Source organism: Mauremys mutica, chromosome 2, assembly GCF_020497125.1.
Source record: "Mauremys mutica isolate MM-2020 ecotype Southern chromosome 2, ASM2049712v1, whole genome shotgun sequence".
NCBI classification, from domain to species: domain Eukaryota; kingdom Metazoa; phylum Chordata; order Testudines; family Geoemydidae; genus Mauremys; species Mauremys mutica.
In genome coordinates this window covers 18,451,873-18,473,813 of record NC_059073.1, presented here as the reverse complement: position 1 = coordinate 18,473,813, position 21,941 = coordinate 18,451,873, and the positions used below count along the sequence as shown (strand labels likewise).

Sequence of the window (21,941 nt, the reverse complement as noted above, 5' to 3'; positions counted from 1 at the left end):
CTGATTTACACTACAGTAAGAAAGGAGAAATGGATAGAACCATAAGTAAACACTATGAATACAGTCCGTTTTCTAAAAAAAAAAAAAGATACTTTAAAGTAGTTTCAGGCACGAACACTGGACCCCTCAAGTCCCCCTGCCAATTTTTATGGTAATAACATTAGGTGTTCTTCTCCCCTGTTGGTGTGTGGAGAAAAACGCACAGGCCGCTGGGACAACTTACTCCACGGGGGAAGCAGTTAAACTGAGTAAGCACAAAGTGTTGTCAAAAGCACAAAGTGCATGAACCAAAAAGAACTATATTTCCCCACTCGAATCTCTCTCATAGTGATCTTAGAGGCTACTCAGAGCAGCAAGGTAAAACAGATTCAGATGGAGGGGGGTTGTTTGTTTTAACTTGTATCCCTTTATGCGGGGTTTCACCAGCTGCGTGGATCACAAAGGTGTTTTGTGTTAAACATTGTGATAACTAATCTGCGATAGTTCAGGATTTTACAGTGAAAACTATCACTTATGTTGACCTTGAGGTAGCTAGGTGAGGCAGTGCTACTTCCTCACCCACGGCTGACCATGTCAAGTTTACCTCCCAGTAAAAACTGGCTATATGGCTTTGGGTATGTCTACATGGGGAAGCTGTCAAACCTATTCCACAATAACTCCCCATGTGGACACGCTTATTCCAGAATAAGAAGCGATATTCCAAATAACCACAGTGCTGTAAAGTCACACCCTACATTATTCCGGAATAACTTCCCCACAGAGACAGTTTGTCTTCGCTGAAACAAACAGGGGATTTTTTTTTGTTTTAGTTTTTGTTTTGTTTTTTTAACTACAGCAAGATAACCAAGGCCTCGCAGTTATCCAGCTGTAGTGCCCAGGGCAAATTAGGCAAACTGAGGGTGGGGGATAAGCAGTGTAGTGCAACCTCTTGGTGAAAGCTACCAGTGTCTTGTCTCCCCTCAGGATTTTACAGCAGGATAGCTATTGCGCATCTGTTATCTTGCTGTAAGAAGAGGAAAACCACCCGCATCTCAGTGAAGCTCAGCTGTAGACTGTGCCGCATCTAAGACTGTGCCACTCACACGTCCTTCTTCTCTCCTCTCTCCCCCATTGTCAATGCCCAGCCAAACTGTTTACATTTTTGTTTAAACACTTAAGTTTCCAGGCCAGAGCAGAGAGGACTCTAGTGTAGCCATTTCTGCGGACAGCCAGCCAAAAGCACAATAGTGTGTGTCTGGGGGGAAGGTTTGGCAAAGTACACCAAGACTCATCTAGTGTCGCCATGGTTCCTAGGCTTGCCTGTGGGGCATCAGCCTGGCTTCTCTGTTGGCTCTCTGCAGTGATAGCAGGCAGGATTTTCCCTGTTGTCAGTGGGAATGCTGAATTTCTAGAGGCCTTGCTAGACCTTGTCACTGTATCAGAGATTTGGCCTTCCTCTGTGTTGCGGGCGGTTCTGACGTTGGCCATAGAGCACAATCTGTCACAAGGGACAGGGGCTTTCTAGTTTCCATCTTGTCCAGAGCGGTAATTTGTACACGTTGCAAGTGGGAGACATTGACGCATCATCCACAGTTGTAAATAGATAATTGTGGTCATAAAAAAAAAAGCGTATCAAAGAGGATGGAAGAGATAAGAAGAGTCCTTGAGAAAGCTTAGACATTGGGGCGCCAATGCCCGAGAAGCTGTACAAACACATAGTAGGAAACATCCTGGTTCAAAGAGCGCTCAATAAAAATAGGTAAGATACACCAAAGCATTATTATACCTGATTTACAACTGGGAAACTAAGACACTGTGGGCAACTGCAATGTGAAGATTAAAAAAAAACCCAGTCTCAGAGATCGGGTCAGCTGCCTTGGACTCATGGGGTTTGAGGCTAAAAATAGTAGTACAAATGTTCAAGCTTGGGCTGCAGCCTGGGTTCTGGGACCTTCTCCCCTGCCCCCCATCCCAGAGCTCAGGCTCCAGTCCGAGCCCAGACGTCTACACTACAACTTTATAGCCCCACAGCTCGAACCCCATGAGCCTTCTTCCTACTACAAAGGTGCAGAGAGGAGCAAAAGTAAGAAAGATGTGGCCAAAAGAAAGGTTTCCTCAATACCAGTGAGGGCGTAAAGATTAAAAACAAACCATTTTACAGAACCGGGAACAAGAAAATAAAATGTATTCATAGCTCTCCAAAGACATTGTTGTCAAAGACTCTAGCAAGTGGCAAAGTGAATAGCATGTTAAATGTTTGCAACTGAGAGGAGAACTTGCTGGCATTTTCTTATCTTTAAAGGGAACATTTCTACTTCAGCGCGGTCTTTGGAACTACTCACTATTTGAAATACTACAGCGTGTACAAAATGACCAACTGAAACATCAGGAAAGATGACTGTTACTAAATGCAGCTACTCTTATGTTTATGTAGCACCTTTTATCTCAGAGTGCCTTACTGACTGCAAGACAGAGGTTCTGTCTATGCTACCCTACAACCAGAAGGCTTATTTTCTTTTCTCCCTTACACCACTTTTACAGAAATGTCTGCCAACTTCAATAAGAACATAAGAATGGCCCTACTGGTCAGACCAAAGATCCATCAAGCCCAGTATCCTGTCTTCTGACAGTAGCCAGTGCCAGGTGCCCCAGAGGGAATGAACAAAACAGGTAATCATCAAATGATCCATCCCCTGTCGCCCATTCCCAGATTCTGGCAAACAGAGGCTAGGGACACCATCTCTGCCCATCCTAGTTAATAACCATTGGTGGACCTATCCTCCATGAACTTATCATGATGTCCTCCTGATTTACACTACAGTAAGAAAGGAGAAATGGATAGAACCACAAGTAAACACTATTAATACAGTCGGTTAAAAAAAAAAAGATACTTTAAAGTAGTTTCAGGCACGAACACTGGACTCCTCAAGTCCCCCTGCCAATTTTTATGGTAGTAACATTAATTGTTCTTCTCCTCTGTTGGTGTGTGGGGAAAAACGCACAGGCCGCTGGGACAACTTACTCTACGGGGAAAGCAGTTAAACTGACTAAGCTCAAAGTGTTGTCAAAAGCACAAAGTGCATGAACCAAAAAGAACTATATTTCCCCGCTCTAATCTCTCTCATAGTGATCTTAGAGGCTACTCAGAGCAGCAAGGTAAAACAGATTCAGATACGGGGGGGTTGGTTTTTTGTTTTTAACTTATATCCCTTTATGCGTGGATCATAAAGGTGTTTTGTTTTAAACACTGCGGTAACTAACCGGTGATAGTTCTCCCTGTAAAATCCTGAATTATCACTTGTGTTGACCTTGAGGTAGCTAGGTGAGGCAGTGCTACTTCCTCACCCACGGCTAACCATGCCAAGTTTACCTCCCATTAAAAACTGTCTATATGGCTTTGGGTATGTCTACATGGGGAAGCTGTCTAACCTATTCCACAATAACTCCCCATGTGGACACACTTATTCCAGAATAAGAAGCGATATTCCAAATAACCACAGTGCTGTAAAGTCACACCCTACATTATTCCGGACTAACTTCCCCACAGAGACAGTTTGTCTTCGCTGAAACAAACAGGGTTTTTTTTTCTTTGTTTGTTTTTAACTACAGCAAGATAACCAAGGCCTCGCAGTTATCCAGCTGTAGTGCCCAGGGCAAATTAGGCAAACTGGGGGTGGGAGATAAGCAGTATAGTGCAACCTTTTGGTGAAAGCTACCAGTGTCTTGTCTCCCCACAGGATTTTACAGCAGGATAGCTAATGCGCATCAGTTATCTTGCTGTAAAAAGAGGAAAACCACCTGCATCTCAGTGAAGCTCAGCTGTAGACTGTGCCACATCTAAGACTGTGCCACTCACACGTCCTTCTTCTCTCCTCTCTCCCCCATTGTCAATGCCCAGCCAAACTGTTTACATTTTTGTTTAAACACTTAAGTTTCCAGGCCAGAGCAGAGAGCACTCTAGTGTAGCCATTTCTGCGGACAGACAGCCAAAAGCACAATAGTGTGTGTCTGGGGGAAGGTTTGGCAAAGTACACCAAGACTCATCTAGTGTCGCCATGGTTCCTAGGCTTGCCTGTGGGACGTCAGCCTGGCTTCTCTGTTGGCTCTCTACAGTGACAGCGGGCAGGATTTTCCCTGTTGTCAGTGGGAATGCTGAATTTCTAGAGGCCTTGCTAGACCTTGTCACTGTATCGGAGATTTGGCCTTCCTCTGTGTTGCGGGCGGTTTTGACGTTGGCCATAGAGCACAATCTGTCACAAGGGACAGGGGCTTTCTAGTTTCAACCTTGTCCAGAGCGGTAATTTGTACACGTTGCAAGTGGCAGGTGGGAGACATTGACGCATCATCCACAGTTGTAAATAGATAATTGTGGGCATAAAAAAAAAAAGCGTATCAAAGAGGATGGAAGAGATAAGAAGCGTCCAAGAGAAAGCTTAGACATTGGGGCGCCAATGCCCGAGAGGCTGTACAAACACATAGTAGGAAACATCCTGGTTCAAAGAGCGCTCAATAAAAATAGATAAGATACACCAAAGCATTATTATACCTGATTTACAACTGGGAAACTAAGGCACTGTGGGCATCTGCAATGTGATGATTAAAAAAAAACCCCAGTCTCAGAGATCGGGTCAGCTGCCTTGGAATCATGGGTTTTGAGGCTAAAAATAGTAGTACAGATGTTCAGGCTTGGGCTGCAGCCTGGGTTCTGGGACCTTCTCCCCTGCCCCCCATCCCAGAGCTCAGGCTCCAGTCCGAGCCCAGACGTCTACACTACAACTTTATAGCCCCACAGCTCGAACCCCATGAGCCTTCTTCCTACTACAAAGGTGCGGAGAGGAGCAAATGGAAGTAAGATGTGGCCAAAAGAAAGGTTTCCTCAATACCAGTGAGGGCGTAAAGATTAAAAACAAACCATTTTACAGAACCGGGAACAAGAAAATAAAATGTATTCATAGCTCTCCAAAGACATTGTTGTCAAAGACTCTAGCAAGTGGCAAAGTGAATAGCATGTTAAATGTTTGCAACTGAGAGGAGAACTTGCTGGCATTTTCTTATCTTTAAAGGGAACATTTCTACTTCAGCGCGGTCTTTGGAACTACTCACTATTTGAAATACTACAGCGTGTACAAAATGACCAACTGAAACATCAGGAAAGATGACTGTTACTAAGGGTACGTCTACACTACGGGATTATTCCGAATTTACATAAACCGGTTTAACAAAACAGATTGTATAAAATCGAGTGTGCGCGGCCACACTAAACACATTAAATCGGTGGTGTGCGTCCACGGTCCGAGGCTAGCGTCGATTTCTGGAGCATTGCACTGTGGGTAGCTATTGCGTAGCTATCCCATAGTTCCCGCAGCCTCCCCCGCCCCTTGGCATTTCCGGGTTGAGATCCCAGTGCCTGATGGGGCAAAAATCATTGTCGCGGGTGGTTCTGGGTACAGCCTCACCCCTCCCTCCCTGAGCAGCAGACAACCGTTTCGCGCCTTTTTTGCTTGGTGAACTGTGCAGACGCCATAGCACAGCAAGCATGGACCCTGCTCAGCTCAATACCGCAATCGTGAATGTTTTAAACACCTCGCGCACTCTCGTGCAGTCTATGGTGAACCAGGACCTTCAATCCGAGGCGAGGAGGAGGCGGATACGGCAGCGCGGCGATGACAGTGATGAGGACGTAGACACAGAATTCTCTCAAACCGCGGGCCCCTGCGCTTTGGAGATCCTGATGGTAATGGGGCAGATTCTATCCATTGAACGCCGATTTTGGGCCCGGGAAACAAGCACTGACTGGTGGGACCGCATTGTGTTGCAGGTGTGGGACGATTCCCAGTGGCTGCGAAACTTTCGCATGCGTAAGGGCACTTTCATGGAACTTTGTGACTTGCTTGCCCCTGCCCGGAAACGCCAGAATACCAAGATGAGAGCAGCCCTCACAGTAGAGAAGTGAGTGGCGATAGCCCTGTGGAAGCTTGCAACGCCAGACAGCTACTGGTCAGTCGGGAATCAATTTGGAGTTGGAAAATCTACTGTGGGGGCTGCTGTGATGCAAGTAGCCAAAGCAATCACTAAGCTGCTGCTACGAAAGGTTGTGACTCTGGGAAACGTGCAGGCCATAGTGGATGGCTTTGCTGCACTGGGATTCCCTAACTGTGGGGGGGCGATAGATGGAACCCATATCCCTATCTTGGCACCGCAACGCCAGGGCACCCAGTATGTAAACCGGAAGGGGTACTTTTCAATGGTGCTGCAAGCACTGGTGGATCACAAGGGACGTTTCACAAACATCCACGTGGGATGGCCAGGGAGGGTTCACGACGCTCGCGTCTTCAGAAGCACTACTCTGTTTAAACGGATGCAGCAAGGGAATTACTTCCCAGACCAGAAAATAACAGTTGGGGATGTTGAAATGCCTGTCGTTATCCTGGGGGACCCAGCCTACCCCTTGATGCCATGGCTCATGAAGCCATACACAGGCAGCCTGGACAGTGGTCAGGATCTGTTCAATTACAGGCTGAGCAAGTGCAGAATGGTGGTGGAATGTGCATTTGGCCGTTTAAAGGCGCGCTGGCGGACATTACTGACTCGCTCAGACCTCAGCCAAACCAATGTCCCCTATGTTATTGCTGCTTGCTGTATTCTCCACAATCTCTGTGAGAGTAAGGGGGAGACCTTTATGGCGGGGTGGGAGGCTGAGGCAAATCACCTGGCCGCTGATTACGCGCAGCCAGACACCAGGGAGATTAGAAGAGCACACCAGGAAGCGGTGTGCATCAGAGAAGCTTTGAAAACGAGCTTCATCAATGGCCAGGGTACAGTGTGACTGCTGTGTTTGTTGATGAACACCCAACCCCCTTGATTGACTCAGTCCCTGTAAGCAACTCCCCCTCCCCCTTCAAGTACAGCTTACTTATGCAAATAAAGTCACTCTCATTTAAAAAGCATGAATTCTTTATTGATTCATTATAAAAAGAGGGAGAGAAGTAAGGGTGTGGTTTGGGAGGAGGATAGGAGGGATGGAGAAGGCCATTAAAAAAAATTCACAGTAACGACATCCTTCTGGTTGGGCTGTCCACGGGGGTGGAGTGGGCGGGTGCACGGAGCCTCCCCCCACGCATTCTTACACGTCTGGGTGAGGAGGATGTGGAACATGGTGAGGGTTGAGGGTGGTTATACAGGGGCTGCAGCGGCACTCTGTGATCCTGCTGCCGTTCCTGAAGCTCCACCAGACGCCGGAGCATGTCAGTTTGATCACGCAGCAGCCCCAGAGTTGCATCCCGCCACCGCTGATCTTCCTGCCGCCACCGCTGATTTTCCTGCCGGTCTTCCTGCTGCCACCTCTCATCTCGGTTGTCCCTCCTGTCCTCACGTTCATCCCTCCTGTCCTCACGTTCACTGGCCTCTTTCCTGTAATTTGATACCACGTCCTTCCACTCATTCAGATGAGCTCTTTCATTGCGTGTAACTTCCATAATATCCGAGAACATCTCATCTCGCGTCTTCTTTTTCCTCCGCCTTATCTGTGCTAGCCTTTGGGATGGAGGAGGGATGGTTGAAAAATTTGCAGCTGCATGAGGGAGATAAATATTTAGAAAGATACATTTTACAGAACAATGGTTATACTCTTTCACAGTGAACAGCACTATTCACCTAGCACATGTGATTTCCCTACAAGGTCGCATTTTTCATCTTAATAGTGAGTGCTTGCAGCTCTGGAGTTACAGATCTCACAGACACAGGTCCGGGCATCAGAATTCAGCTTGCATGCGGCCATGGTAAGCCACTGTCTTTCGGCTTCTGTAGTGATTTACCCCTCCCCCCCCAACGCATGGCTAATATCACGCTAGCTCCCTGCTAATCAACAACCTTCCCACCCCCCCACCCACTGCGTGGCTGGTAGCTTGGGGAAGATCGCCGGTGACCAAACACAAAAAAGATCATCGGCATTTCACTCCTCCCCTCCCCCCGCTTCGCTACGTGCAGGAAAGGTTTTTTTTTAAGCTGCTGCAGTCCACGAACCCAGTAGAAAAATGGCCACCACCCTTACTTAAATTCCTGATTTTTAACCAGGTTATCCTGAACGATATCACTTTGCTGAGGATAACAGAACAAGATAAAGAGCGGATGCTTCTTGAATGCCAGCAGTCACCGGGACCATACGCTGCTATGCTTTGCCACGCAATGATACCTGATTACTTGCTACATGCATGGCGTGGTAAAGTGTCCTACCATAGTGGGCGGAACAAGGCTGCCTTGCCCAGAAACCTTCTGCAAAGGCTTCTGGAGTACCTACAGGAGCGCTTCATCGAGATGTCCCTGGAGGATTTCCTCTCAATCCCCGGACATGTTAAAAAACTTTTCTAAGTAACTATACTGTCTGCGAATGCATCCCAAGTCCTCAGGGCAAATCATTCATTAAAAAAGGCTTGCTTAAAAAACAATGTTTGCTATTTACAAAGGTACACTCACCAGAGCTCCCTTCCATGGCGTCATTGTCTGGGATAGTTGATTGTGAGGGCTGGGAGGAGGGTAATTCCGTCAGGGTGATAAAAAGCTCCTGGCTGCTGGGGCTCACGGAGTGCTGTGTGCTCTCTGCTAGGTCTTCCTCCTCTTCTTCATCTTCATCTTCCCCGTCTGCATAATCCTCAGCCATGGCAGAGATTACAACCCCCACCTCGGAATCCACGATCAGGGGTGGGGTACTTGTGGCGCAGCCCCCTAAAATTGCATGCAGCTCAGCATAGAAGCGGCATGTTTTTCGACCTGCCCCGGACCTTCCTTTGCTTCTTTGGTTTTCTGGTAGGCTTGTCTGAGCTCCTTAACTTTCACTCTGCACTGCACTGAGTCCCTGCTGTGGCCTTTATCCGTCATAGCCTTAGAAATTCTTTCAAATACTTTTTCATTTCGTCTTTTGGAACGCAGTTCTGTTAGCACTGAATCCTCTCCCAATATAGCGATCAGATCCAGTACCTCCCGTGCAGTCCATGCTGGGGCTCTTTTTCGATTCTCAGGAGACTGCATGGTTACCTGTGCTGATGAGCTGTGCGTGGTCAACTGTGCTGATGAGCTCTCCACGCTGGGGAAGCAGGAAATGAATTTCAAAAGTTCGCGGGGCTTTTCCTGTCTACCTGGCCAGTGCATCCGAGTTCAGAATGCTGTCCAGAGCGGTCACTGGTGCACTGTGGGATACCGCCCGGAGGCCAATACCATCGATTTGCGGCCACACTAACCCTATTCCGATATGTTAATCCCGATATTAGCGCTACTCCTCTCGTCGGGGAGGAGTACAGAAACCGATTTAAAGAGCCATTAAAATCAATATAAGGTGCCTCCTAGTGTGGACGGGTGTGGCGTTAAATCGGTTTTACGCTCCTAAAACCGATTTAAACGCCTAGTGTAGACCAGGCTTAAATGCAGCTACTCTTATGTTTATGTAGCACCTTTATCTCAGAGTGCCTTACTGACTGCAAGACAGAGGTTCTGTCTATGCTACCCTACAACCAGAAGGCTTATTTTCTTTTTTCCCTTACACCACTTTACAGAAATGTCTACCAACTTCAATAAGAACATAAGAATGGCCCTACTGGTCAGACCAAAGATCCATCAAGCCCAGTATCCTGTCTTCTGACAGTGGCCAGTGCCAGGTGCCCCAGAGGGAATGAACAAAACAGGTAATCATCAAGTGATCCATCCCCTGTCGCCCATTCCCAGATTCTGGCAAACAGAGGCTAGGGACACCATCTCTGCCCATCCTAGTTAATAACCATTGGTGGACCTATCCTCCATGAACTTATCATGATGTCCTCCTGATTTACACTACAGTAAGAAAGGAGAAATGGATAGAACCATAAGTAAACACTATTAATACAGTCGGTTTTCTAAAAAAAAAAAAAGGTACTTTAAAGTAGTTTCAGGCACGAACACTGGACTCCTCAAGTCCCGCTGCCAATTTTTATGGTAGTAACATTAATTGTTCTTCTCCTCTGTTGGTGTGTGAGGAAAAACGCACAGGCCGCTGGGACAACTTACTCTACGGGGAAAGCAGTTAAACTGACTAAGCTCAAAGTGTTGTCAAAAGCACAAAGTGCATGAACCAAAAAGAACTATATTTCCCCGCTCTAATCTCTCTCATAGTGATCTTAGAGGCTACTCAGAGCAGCAAGGTAAAACAGATTCAGATACGGGGGGGTTGGTTTTTTGTTTTTAACTTGTATCCCTTTATGCGGGGTTTCACCAGCTGCGTGGATCACAAAGGTGTTTTGTTTTAAACACTGCGGTAACTAACCTGTGATAATTCAGGATTTTACAGTGAGAACTATCACTTGTGTTGACCTTGAGGTAGCTAGGTGAGGCAGTGCTACTTCCTCACCCACGGCTAACCATGCGAAGTTTACCTCCCAGTAAAAACTGGCTATATGGCTTTGGGTTTGTCTACATGGGGAAGCTGTCTAACCTATTCCACAATAACGCCCCATGTGGACACACTTATTCCAGAATAAGAAGCGTTATTCCAAATAACCACAGTGCTGTAAAGTCACACCCTACATTATTCCGGAATAACTTCCCCACAGAGACAGTTTGTCTTCGCTGAAACAAACAGGGTTTTTGTTTGTTTTTAACTACAGCAAGATAACCAAGGCCTCACAGTTATCCAGCTGTAGTGCCTAGGGTAAATTAGACGAACTGGGGGTGGGGGATAAGCAGTGTAGTGCAACCTCTTGGTGAAAGCTACCAGTGTCTTGTCTCCCCTCAGGATTTTACAGGATAACTATTGTGCATCTGTTATCTTGCTGTAAGAAGAGGAAAACCACCCGCATCTCAGTGAAGCTCAGCTGTAGACTGTGCCGCATCTAAGATTGTGCCACTCACACTTCCTTCCCCTCCCCACATTCTCAATGCCCAGCCAAACTGTTTATATTTATGTTTAAGCACTTAAGTTTCCAGGCCAGAGTAGAGAGGACTCTAGTTTAGCCATTTCTGCGGACAGACAGCCAAAAGCACAATAGTGTGTGTCTGGGGGGAAGTTTGGCAAAGTACACCAAGACTCGTCTAGTGTCGCCATGGTTCCATAGGGACAACACAACATTGCTCATGACTCACCAATTTCACCGAGTGTTGGATCAGGTCCTATAAACTGGGTAGGGTTCAGTTTATCTACCTCAGTAGACATGGGCTGACACAGGCTAGTAGCAAGTAGATATTTCAGGTACAGTTTTTCAGAGCAGATGCTTAATGTAAAGCCACCCACTCAGTTACAGATATGCAAATAAAATACGAAAAAGGATCAGCCAAGTGCATGTGTGGCACACCCCAAGGAGGCAGGAAATGTGCAGCTAAAGGTGACTCTTCATCTTTAACTTGCATCATTTTGTACAAACACTAATATAAAGGAGCCCAGTATGGGATCACAGATAAAGTGTCCATCTTTAAACTTGAGCAGAAAAAAAAAAATAAGAAATTCCAAGTTATTTTCCCTTTTAAAGAGAATTTTAGAGCTTATAAAAATTGACTAAAAAAATTAGAGATCTCACCGTTCCAATCTCTCTCTCTAATCTACAATTAGGTTTTTTTTTCCCTTTAAAAATGTGCGTCCTGTGTGACACTGGTAGACCAGACTTCTCTTGGCAAGGCTGTATGCATCAGCTGAGCACTGACACGTTCATAGCTGGAAACCAGACCAGCTCACCTGTATGTTAGTATTGTTTAAGACAGGTGTGACTTGTAAAGAGGTGTTTAGTGTTTAGATTCTATAAAATGCTTCCAAGTTGCTGCATGTGTTAATTGTACTTGTAATGTTTGTACCCCATGCTACAAGGTAATACGTAAGTTTTGCTTTACAACTGTAAAAATGCCTCCTGTGAACTTGTGAGCCCAACTAGGAGGAGTGGTTCTCCCGCCCAACAAGAAAGACCATAAGAACTAACATTATATCTACATTAGAGAACTTACAGTGCTTCTGGTGAAGATGCTCTAAGCCGACACAAGAGAGCTCTCCCATCTGGTTAATAACTCCTGCTTCCGCGAGAGACGGTAGCTATGTCTGCAGGAGAAGCTCTCCTGCCAACATAGTGCTGTCCACACCAGTGCTTAGGTCAATATACTTATTTTGCTCAGGTGGTTGGATTAACCACACCCCTGAGTGATGCATGTTATACTGAAGTAATCTGTACTGTAGACAAGGTCTAAGTGGAACACTGAGAAACATCTCGACACAAAGACTGGGCCATAAAGGTGTCATGTGCCAGAAAACTCAATCAGCTTGAATTCTGGAAGAAGGAAATAAAGATATCTGATATGAAAATTCTTCCATCTCTTTGTTCTTTGGACTATCATAGGGCTGAAGCTCTGGAACGAAAGCAGAGATCCCCAGGGTCAACCTGGTTAGCTCTACAAGACAATAATTGCTGATAGATTCAGTCATCTTTTAGAACCATAGACTGTACTCATGTGTGTGTATATGTTGCCTGCTTTAACCTGTAAACAACTCATTTCTTTTTCCTAGTTAATAAATCCTTAGTTGGTTTACTATAGGATTGGCTACAAACATTGTCTTTGGCATGAGATCTGAGGTACAAATTGACCTGGAGTAAGCGACTGGTCTCTCGATAGACTGGAATGCGCAAGGGGACTGGTGGTGGATCCATGGTAAGACTGTTATAGGTGTTCACATTTGTTACTAGGTTGGTGAAATCTCATTATAAAACATACAGCCAGCTTTGGGAGTCTGCCTTGCTTTTTGACAGTCTGCACTGAGGTTGGCTCTCAGACATGAACCACTCCAGACAGTATGACAGCCTGTAGGCAAATATATAATTTATAATACACTCTATATAAGAGAGTGTATTATATGAACATGAGTAATTTCAATATATATGGTACATATGCACACATATTTCTTTAAAATGCATATTTGACCCACACACAAGATTTCTATCAAATAAATATGTATGAATGTATTTTTTATCCTTTCATTTGTTTTAATGTATGCCAAGACTAGAACTGGTCTTGTTAAGGATTTGGAACATGTGCTCATTGTAGGAAAGAATCTCAAACACATGTGAAAAATAAGGCTGTGATTTTAGAATAGAATATCAGGGTTGGAAAGGACCTCAGGAAGTCATCTAATCCAACCCCCTGCTCAAAGCAGGACCAATCCACAGACAGATTTTTGCCCCAGATCCCTAAATGGCCCCCTTAAGGATTAAACTCTCAATCCTGGGTTTAGCAGGCTAGTGCACAACCACTGAGCCATCCCTCCCCGTAAATATATGGAGCTATACCTATCTCATAGAACTGGAAGGGACCCTGAAAAGTCATCAAGTCCAGACATCTGACTTCACTAGCAGGACTAAGTACTAATTTTGCCCCAGATCCATAAGTGACCCCCTTCAACAATTGAGCTCACAACCCTGGGTTTAGCAGGCTAATGCTCAAACCACTGAGCTATTCCTTTTATCATGGAGGGTATGGAATCCATAACTTCCAGAGACCTCCGTGACTTACAGCAGCTGGGAGCTGCAAGGTTTCCTCGCCACCCCCAGCAGCCATAGACAGAGGGGGCCCCCTGGACCTCTACGCTGCCAAGGGCAGTGGGGGACCCCCAGAGCTCCGAACCAGGGCCCCCACAGCTGCCACCACAGTGTGGGGACTCTGCAGCCCCCCCTTTTGTCATGGATATTTTTAGTAAAAGTTAAGGGATACGTCTACGTCGTACCCGGATTGTCGGGTAGTGATTGATCTATTGATTTATCGTCTGTATTGTAGACGTGATAAATCGATCCCTGATCACTCTCCCATCGACTGCTGAAGTTCAGCAGTGAGAGAGGCAGAAGCAAAGTCGACGGGGGAGCCGCGGCCGTCGATCCAGCACCGCAAGGACGCAAAGTAATTTTAATTCAATCTAAGATACGTCAACTTCAGCTACGCTATAGCTGAAGTTGCGTATCTTAGATTGAACACCTCCCCTCCCCCCGCAGTGTAAACCAGGTCATGAGCATCCCTGAATTTTCCTTTATCGCCCATGACCTGTCTGTGACTTACTAAAAATATCTATGACAAAATCTTGGCTCTAGTAATAAAACATGCAGAACAGGCGAATTGTTAACCTTTGACATTAATTATTTTTACTTCATGTTACCAATTGTGTGCCAAATGCCATTTGTAAGTGAAAACCGTTTGAGTTAGTATACTTTTCCCCCAAAAGGAATCCCAAAATACTCTACGGTCTTCAGTAACCGATTGTACAAGGTATCAAGTCAGTGAGAGTTTTGAGCCTAGGATCAGGCCCCTAAGAGCATAAAGACTGTTAGCTTTATAACAGGAAAATGCCTGATCCTTTTCCCTCCCATAAAAATTCAGTAGAGAAACATTGCTCATATTTGTATGCCAGTTTTCACCCAGAAATAATTGTTTACAACAGAAAGGCTGACAAACCCTGAATTATGCAGTCACTTCTACCAGTAGCATAACTTTTAGAGACACAATCCCCCTTCCCCCGCCCCCAAATAAAGAGCTTTTGCAGAGCAATGAGTCTGACAACCGACATGGGGCACTATACTTTGCAATCTATTTAACCTTAGCAAATGCACCAGGGTGAATCTCTCGAGTGAGAGGGCGCATTAAGTGTCAGATAAGTTTGAAACACTTGTTCACTGGGTGTGGAAAAAACAGAGAAACAAAGCCAAACAGACTTCTAAACAGCCTCCCAACACCAGTGTCCTCTTAGTCCGAGAGAAAAAACAATGAGGAGTCCTTGTGGCACCTTAGAGACTAACAAATTTATTTGGGCATAAGCTCTCGTGGGCTAAAACCCACTTCATCAGATGCATGGAGTGAAAAATACATCTGATGAAGTGGGTTTTAGCCCAGGAAAGCTTACGCCCAAATACATTTGCTAGTCTCTAAGGTACCACAAGGACTCCTCCTTGTGTTTCCTGATACAGACTAACACGGCTACCCCTCTGAAATCAGTCTGAGGGGGAATTTCCTATTGAAACCCAAGGTTAACTTGTGCCCTGCAGCGGACGCTGCAGAATTTATGCCAGAGAGCTGTGACCAGAAAGAGCTGCTGATCATCCAAATAAACATGAGAAGTCCCTTTATTAATTTATCCGTATCGACAGCCACCAGTGCAACCATCTGCTCAGCGAGAGGCCCGGGCGCAATCTGCCAACATTTTCAAAACTTCCTTGCTGGATTAACAACTGCAGAGCCCTGGCGTGCTTCCCTCTGACTCAAAGTTGGCATCTTTTAAGAAAGCTTCGTTGGAAGGAGCAGGGGGAATAATGCACAGCTCACACACAGTCCGGCAGAGGATTTACAGACAAGGAGCAAACACACACAAAAAAGTTCTTCCTGGGCAACTTTTCAGAAAAGGCCAAACCAAACCGAGCGAACAGCCTGCCAGGCTAGACCGCGTCTGGATGGCTCAAGAGGCGAGTGCCCTGGGTCTCTCGAGTCCCCGGAGGGCAAAGCCACAGGGAGCTGAATTACTTTTCTCATTTCCCCTCTGCCTGACGCTGAGCAGCCGGCAGTGAGCAAAACCAGAGGCCCTCGGAGGACCAGCTTCTCCTCCTCCCTAGCTGAGCGGCTGCTGCCAGGCTCCGGCCAGTCTGCAGGCGAGGGAGAGCAGGGGGCCGCTGCGAAGGATGAGGAAGGAGGGATGGGAGCGAGGGGGCAGCCCCGTCCCTTGCTCCATGGAGCAGGGGGCTCGGGATCCAGCTGGCAACCGGTGCCGGCCGGGGGCTGGTTCCGCCCCAGCCCCACACACAAGCTGGGGGACCCGGGGAGCGGCTCCGAGCTACAGGCAAAGTCCCGGGGCGCCAGCGAGATCCCCGCAGGGCCGGAGACTTGGCCACCCGCAGCCCCCGGGAGGAGAGGCGTGCGGGCAGCCGGAGCAGCGTCTCTGGCCCGTTACCGGAGTCGGGCAGCTAGCGGGGATTCCCCGCGGGTTCCTGCCGGCCCTGCCCCAGCAAGGGTCGGGCAGACAAGGGCGCCTGGGAGCGCAGAGCGAGCCCGCCACCCCGGGCTGCCCTCCTGTCCCATCGGGGCTGCCCTCTGCCAACGCGTCTCCTGCTCCGGGATCCTTCTGCCCCCGGGTGCCACCCCCAAGCCCCTGCGCCCCCGGGTGCCACCCCCAAGCCCCTGCGCCTTTCCCCCGCTCGGACTCTCCCCATCTTTCCCCGGGATCCCCCTCCCCCCGTAGGGGCTGCGGGTCCCAGCGGCTCACCGGAGACACGCACCAGCAGAGGACGGGGCCCCTCCCGGGGCAGGGCGAGCGACCGGCCACTCACAGGTCCTGGGGGGGCTCCTCGGCGCTCGCAGCGGATCCCAGCGCCGCCGCCGCCTCTTCCCTCCGCGTCTCCCTTTGTCTCTCCCAAGCAGCGGGACTGGGCAGCAGCAGCCGCCGCCGCCGCCCGGCCGGCCACGGAGCAGGCGGGTCCCGCGTGGGAGCGGGTAGAGCCTTGGCGAGCCGCTGCTCCGGCCGCTGCCTTCTCCCCGGCAGGGCTTCCTGCGCACCTAATATAGCGCCTCCAGAGCCACGTGGATTAGACGGCGCTAAACACGGCGGCGGCGGCGGCTCCTCCTCAGCCTGAGCCGGAGTGTGAGAGGGACAGAGGGAGGGGAGGCAGCACGGGGAGAAAAGGAGCGACGGGGGGAGAAGAACCAGCGAGGGGGCGGCACAGGGAGCGGATGGAAGCGGGGGAAGGGGAGAGGGAAAGAAGCGGAGAGTGGGAGGCTCCGAAAGAGCGAGCGCCAGAGACCGAGGAGGGGGTGTGAGAGGTAACTCCCCTCTTTGCATGTGCTGTGCCTTTATACCTACCTGCCTGCTGCATTTCCCAGCCCAGGCAGCTCTTGAAGTGGGTCCGAGCCCACGGGAGCTTGTGCCCAAATCAACGTGTTAGTCTCTAACGTGCCACAAGGACGCGTCCTTGTTTCTGCTGATACAGACTAACAGCGCTACCCCTCTGAAGAGTGAGCGCCAAGCAGAGGGAGCGTGAAAGAAAGAAGGAGATGCAGGGGCACAGAAGGGTGTGGAGTAGGGGGACCAGATGTCCCAAGTTTATAGGGACAGTCCCGATTTTTTGGTCTTTTTCTTATATAGGCTCCTATTACCCCCCCAATCCCGTCCCGATTTTTCACACTTGCTAGCTGGTCACCCTAGTGTGGCGGCGCCGCAGACAACAAGAAAAGGAGAGGAAAAGAAACCGTGTCGGTGGGGAAGAGAAAAGCGGCAGCTGCAGAGAGTGTAAGTATGGGAATACTTATGGGACACACCAGTACTTCATGGTGTTGTACAAACCCAAAGCACCCGGGAAAGTGAGGGGGACACACCGGGAATCGGGAGTACAGACGAGATTAACTTCAGTGAGTAACACCTGGAAACCTGGGTGGGCAGAGGAAATGAAGTACAGAGAGAGAGATAGAAGCATAAGCAAGAAGAGGACAGAATCTGCCCCCCCTCGCTACCCTCCCCCCAGCACAAGCAAGTCAAATCCTTCCCTGCACGGAGAACTGCTGGCCACAGCGCTCCCCTCTTTATAAGCATGGAGAGGCATGTGCCCAGCTTTCTAGATGTTAACAAAAGTGTTTGGACTGGGATTTTCAAAGTGACATTAGGTGCCAGGAGCTGGACACCTATGGACAAACATTTCCGAACCCCAGTGACTTAGGAGCCTAAATTCTGCCTTACTTTGTCTCTGGCACCCAAGCCTGAACCTAAAGCTGCTACAGACTAGAAACAGTGGGGAAACATCTGCTGTAATGCCAATGTTTGTGACAGTGACCTGCACTGTTACTGCCCAGGATTCACTCACCCAGTCTGTGGTCTGCAGCATACAGGCGTTTCACTATCTCAGTCCAGTCCACTCCAGCGGTGAGAGGCTGAGACCCGGGCCTTCTGCTCCTTCAGGGGTTGTCAACAAACCTACAAAGAAATGAACATAGATGAACCTCCCCACAGGTGTGGTCAGGTTCCCTTTCTTCAGAGGGCTTTGGTGGGCTGTGGCCCCAACCGGGATCAAGGCTAATCTAGAACAATAGTCCGACTAAAAGGGGATCAACATCCAGCTGTCCCTTCCTGGGCAGGGGCTGTCAAGCAGCAGTGGTCCAAGGAGCTCTTGCTTTCAACCAGCCCTTCTCCAGGTGCTGAGGATTAGATGTTTGCTCTCTTCGCTGGATTGCCACCGACTGTGCTCAGCTGTCCCAGCCTCAACTCTTCCCTCCAAGTCTGACAGCTCGCCTGGGTGTAGCAGGGGCTGACTGAGCCCACACTAGTCATAGGAACATATGGATGGCCATACCACATCAGATCAGTGGTGCATCTGGTCCTGTCTCTGAAAGTGGCCCAAAGTAGGTGCTAGAAACTCTGTAGTGGATGGTTATGGACACAGGGAAAGTTTCATCTTAACCTTATCAGTTAGTGGTTGACTATGTCCTGAAAATAAGGGTTTATATCCCTTATAGTTTTTATCAGAGGTAACAAGGGATGTTCACATTACCCACATAAAATGTAGAATTCTTTTTTGAGCTCTCAGCCTCAATGTACACCTCTACCCCGATATAACGCTGTCCTCAGGAGTCAAAAAATCTTACTGCGTTATAGATTAAAGCAAGTTATAATGAACTTGCTTTGATCTGCCGGAGCATGCAGCCCCGCCTCCCCAGAGCTCTGTTTTACTGCATTATATCCGAATTTGTGTTATTTTGGATCGCGTTATATCGGGGAAGAGGTGTAGTTTTATATAGCAAAGAATTCCACAGGTGAATTCCATTAGTCTTTCTTCTGGAATTTCAACTTTTCAAGTATCCCACTGAGCTAGAGTCTTGAAATTTGGGACACTTATTCTTCATGCCAAGTACAGAAAAATATTTGAGCTTTGGACTTTTCATCAGAGATCAACAAATATTATGAATCTAACAATTTACAAACAATAAATTAAATTCTTTTGGGGGGATGAGGCCTCCAGTATGGGAAAATCCAAGTAATCAGTGGTCTCCATTCATCTGTTTTTACTTGAAACGATCAAGGTCGAATGTGTACACTGCAGGTACAGAAATTAATAGTCACAGCCAGTCAGAGTGGACTGCTAACAACTAGTACAACATAATTGGCTCTGTATCAATTTGTTAACTGTATGATAAGAAATAAACAGCATACAAACTGATACTCTTCTTTCCTGATTGAAGAGTAAGACAGGCGTGCAGGCTTAATACTGTACCCATTCCAACATATAAATCAGTGACCTACCTCCTCTGCTGGAGCAGACATCAAACTCAGGATCCCACTAAATGATTCTGAGATAAAATGCCTGCTATAAACAGATGACCTCGTTAGATTATCGCCCACCCAAGACAGCTTGCAAAGAATCTATACCTGTTAGAGACCTACTGCAACACATGGCCCATGGAGGTCATGCTGGAAAAGAGAAAAAAAAATCCTGGCCTTTTAGAAAAGGAATTCAAAATTGAAACTCTACTTTGCTGACACAGAAATAGAGGACACTGTAAATTATATATACTATGGCCTCTCAATAAAAGCATCAGGGAGTTTTAAGAGGGCTATAAAATATTGCAAGAATTAAAAAGAATACTACATCATTAAAGAACCCCCTGGACACATTCAATTGCTGAAGCTACTGCTAAAACTATTTAACAACATATGCAGCTGACTTTACTATGTGAGCGTGAAGTCTGGGATTGATCAATTGCCCCTGAGTAGAAAGGGACAAATTATACCACCCCAGGTCAAACCAGTGATCTATCTAGTCTAGTAAAAGGTCTCTAATGGTGTCCAAGTGGTTCACCGGACTGGAAATACCTCCATGAAAGGACAATTGTATTATATAATAACATGCCAACGGGAGACATGTCTTCCTAAGTCCAGACTGGCATTGCAATGCTGAGCTTTTAGGTGCTTAGAAAAAAATCACTGAAATACACTGAGGTCCACAAAGCTTGAGTTAGGTGCAATGAAAGGGTAGAAAGACTAGAAAGGGTATACAATGAAAGGGTAGAGAGACTAGTGCCTGAGAATGCAATCCACAAAAGCCAGCACACTAGATGGGGGGTGGGGGGTGGGAGGAGCTGCCTTATCTAACCAGTGGGAGACGCCAATGACCAGGATGAGTGCTAATCTCTGCCTCTGTCATGGAGATTGGTGCCTGAATATGGGCTGCAAGCAGATGCCTAGCTCTGCTAGTGATCCACAAATGTGTACACATCTCCTGGAGTCAGGTGACTTACTGCCGAAGTAGTTTGTTGCACAAACGAATTTGGTGCATACATTGTTCCATGCAAAATGGCCAAAGGAGATAGTGGTGCCAGTATTATAATTTGTTGCCTACTAGTTAGTTAGAGCCCTCCCCTGGGATGTCAGAGACCTGGGTTCAATTCCTCCACCCTCTGCTTGAAGGAGAAGAAAAGATTGAAGAGGTGATCTCCTACCTCTCTGAAGAGAGTGTACTACCCACTGCGGGACCCCCTCAACCTTTTCTGTTGAAGTTGTTCCACTATGGATCACTAGCAAGTAGTTAGAGCAAGGGGACTGGACGCTGGGTCTCCCATGTTCCACATGAGTGTTCTAACCACCAAGCTACAGTCATTCTCTCTTTCTCTGACCCAGTGACTATTTAAGCTCTGCAGTGCCAACATTTCATTTCAGTGGGAGTTAGGCACCTAAATACCTTTGTGAATTGCACCCTAAGAGACCAGAAACCAAAACTTGTTAGACATAGGCAGTGATGAGCTGCCAAAATCTTAACAACCGGTTCCCTATAAAAAGTTCTGATTTAAGGGGGAGGGAGGGCTAGGGCGGGGGGAAACATACCTGTGGGGCCAGGGGCCCCTGCAGGGCCTGGGGCAAATTGCCCCACTTGCCCCCTCGGCAACCCTAGCGCTTGCAGCCCCCTCCCCTCTTACCTTGCCGGCAGCTCAAAGCAGCAGGACGACTCAGGAGCTCAGCTGAGCTACCCAGCTGGTGCTGGGGGCTGGCCCTGCTGCAGCTGGGGGAAAGCGGGGGAAGGGCCGGGGGAGCCTCAGCCTCCCCAGCTGGGAATCCTGGGAGCAACAGGCTGGTCCAGCCCACGGACCGGAGTTCTTTGCCCACTCCCTGGTCCTTTAACAGCCGGTTCTCCACGGAGGTCTAATTTTAGCAACCGGTTCTTGGGAACCTGTGGGAACTGGCTCCAGCTCACCACTGGACATAGGGCTTGTCTGCATGGGAGAGCTATACCAACATAAGCTAAATTATTAATTTAATTGGCTATAGTTGTGCCAGTATAACTCCCCAAGTGGACACTCTTATTCCAGTGAAGGGAGCTCTTTTTGGTGTAGCATAAATTAAAGTGGACAAAAAGTTACTCTTATTTTAGAATAAAAGCGTCCACCTGGGAAGTTATGCTGGCATAACTATATTGGTGTAAGATACTGGTATAACTGTTAGAATTTTTCCCATGTAGGCAAATCCACATACACTCCTTGCACAGCATCATCCCAGATCCAAATTATTGTACACTCGATGAGATTCAAAACTGGACCGTGCTCAAGGTAGAACCCTCCGAAAGGGTTACTGAGGAAACCAGCTCCACAAGCTACTTTGATGTGTCGCTAATATTCTAACAAGGAGCTCCCACTAAGAATCTGTCTGCTGTGGTCTATGGAATGGGGAGCACATGCCTACAGAGAAGAGAGATACTGAATCTGTTTATTTGTTTTCCCATTTAAGTAAATGCACTCTCTCATACCTACAAATCAAAGAAAGACCCAACACTCAGAGACTTAACACAAAGGCTTTAGTGGAAATCACTATACTTTGACCTTTAACATATACTCAGGGCTTCTGCACATGGCTCCACAGTTTGGACTACGGGGGTATGAACTATCGTACAGTAGCACACTATGCAGCCCACTAGTGTATGCAGCAGTTCGCCCCGCTCCCCATAGTCTGAACTCCAGAACCA

The 21,941-nt window shown here is 47.6% G+C and overlaps 1 protein-coding gene across 3 annotated transcripts in view; it reads right to left on the bottom strand.

The window, feature by feature from the left end:
* The window catches only part of ST3GAL1 (ST3 beta-galactoside alpha-2,3-sialyltransferase 1), a 125,098-nt gene extending 108,611 nt beyond the window's left edge, over window positions 1–16,487 (bottom strand). Inside the window, exon 1 of one of the 3 annotated variants that reach the window (XM_045007385.1) lies at window positions 16,211–16,487. The gene's annotated coding sequence lies outside the window, so the exon portion shown is untranslated. The remainder of the gene's footprint in view (window positions 1–16,210) is intronic. The other 2 variants (XM_045007384.1, XM_045007387.1) reach the window with 2 other exon arrangements.
* Between the last annotated feature and the right edge of the window lie 5,454 nt (window positions 16,488–21,941).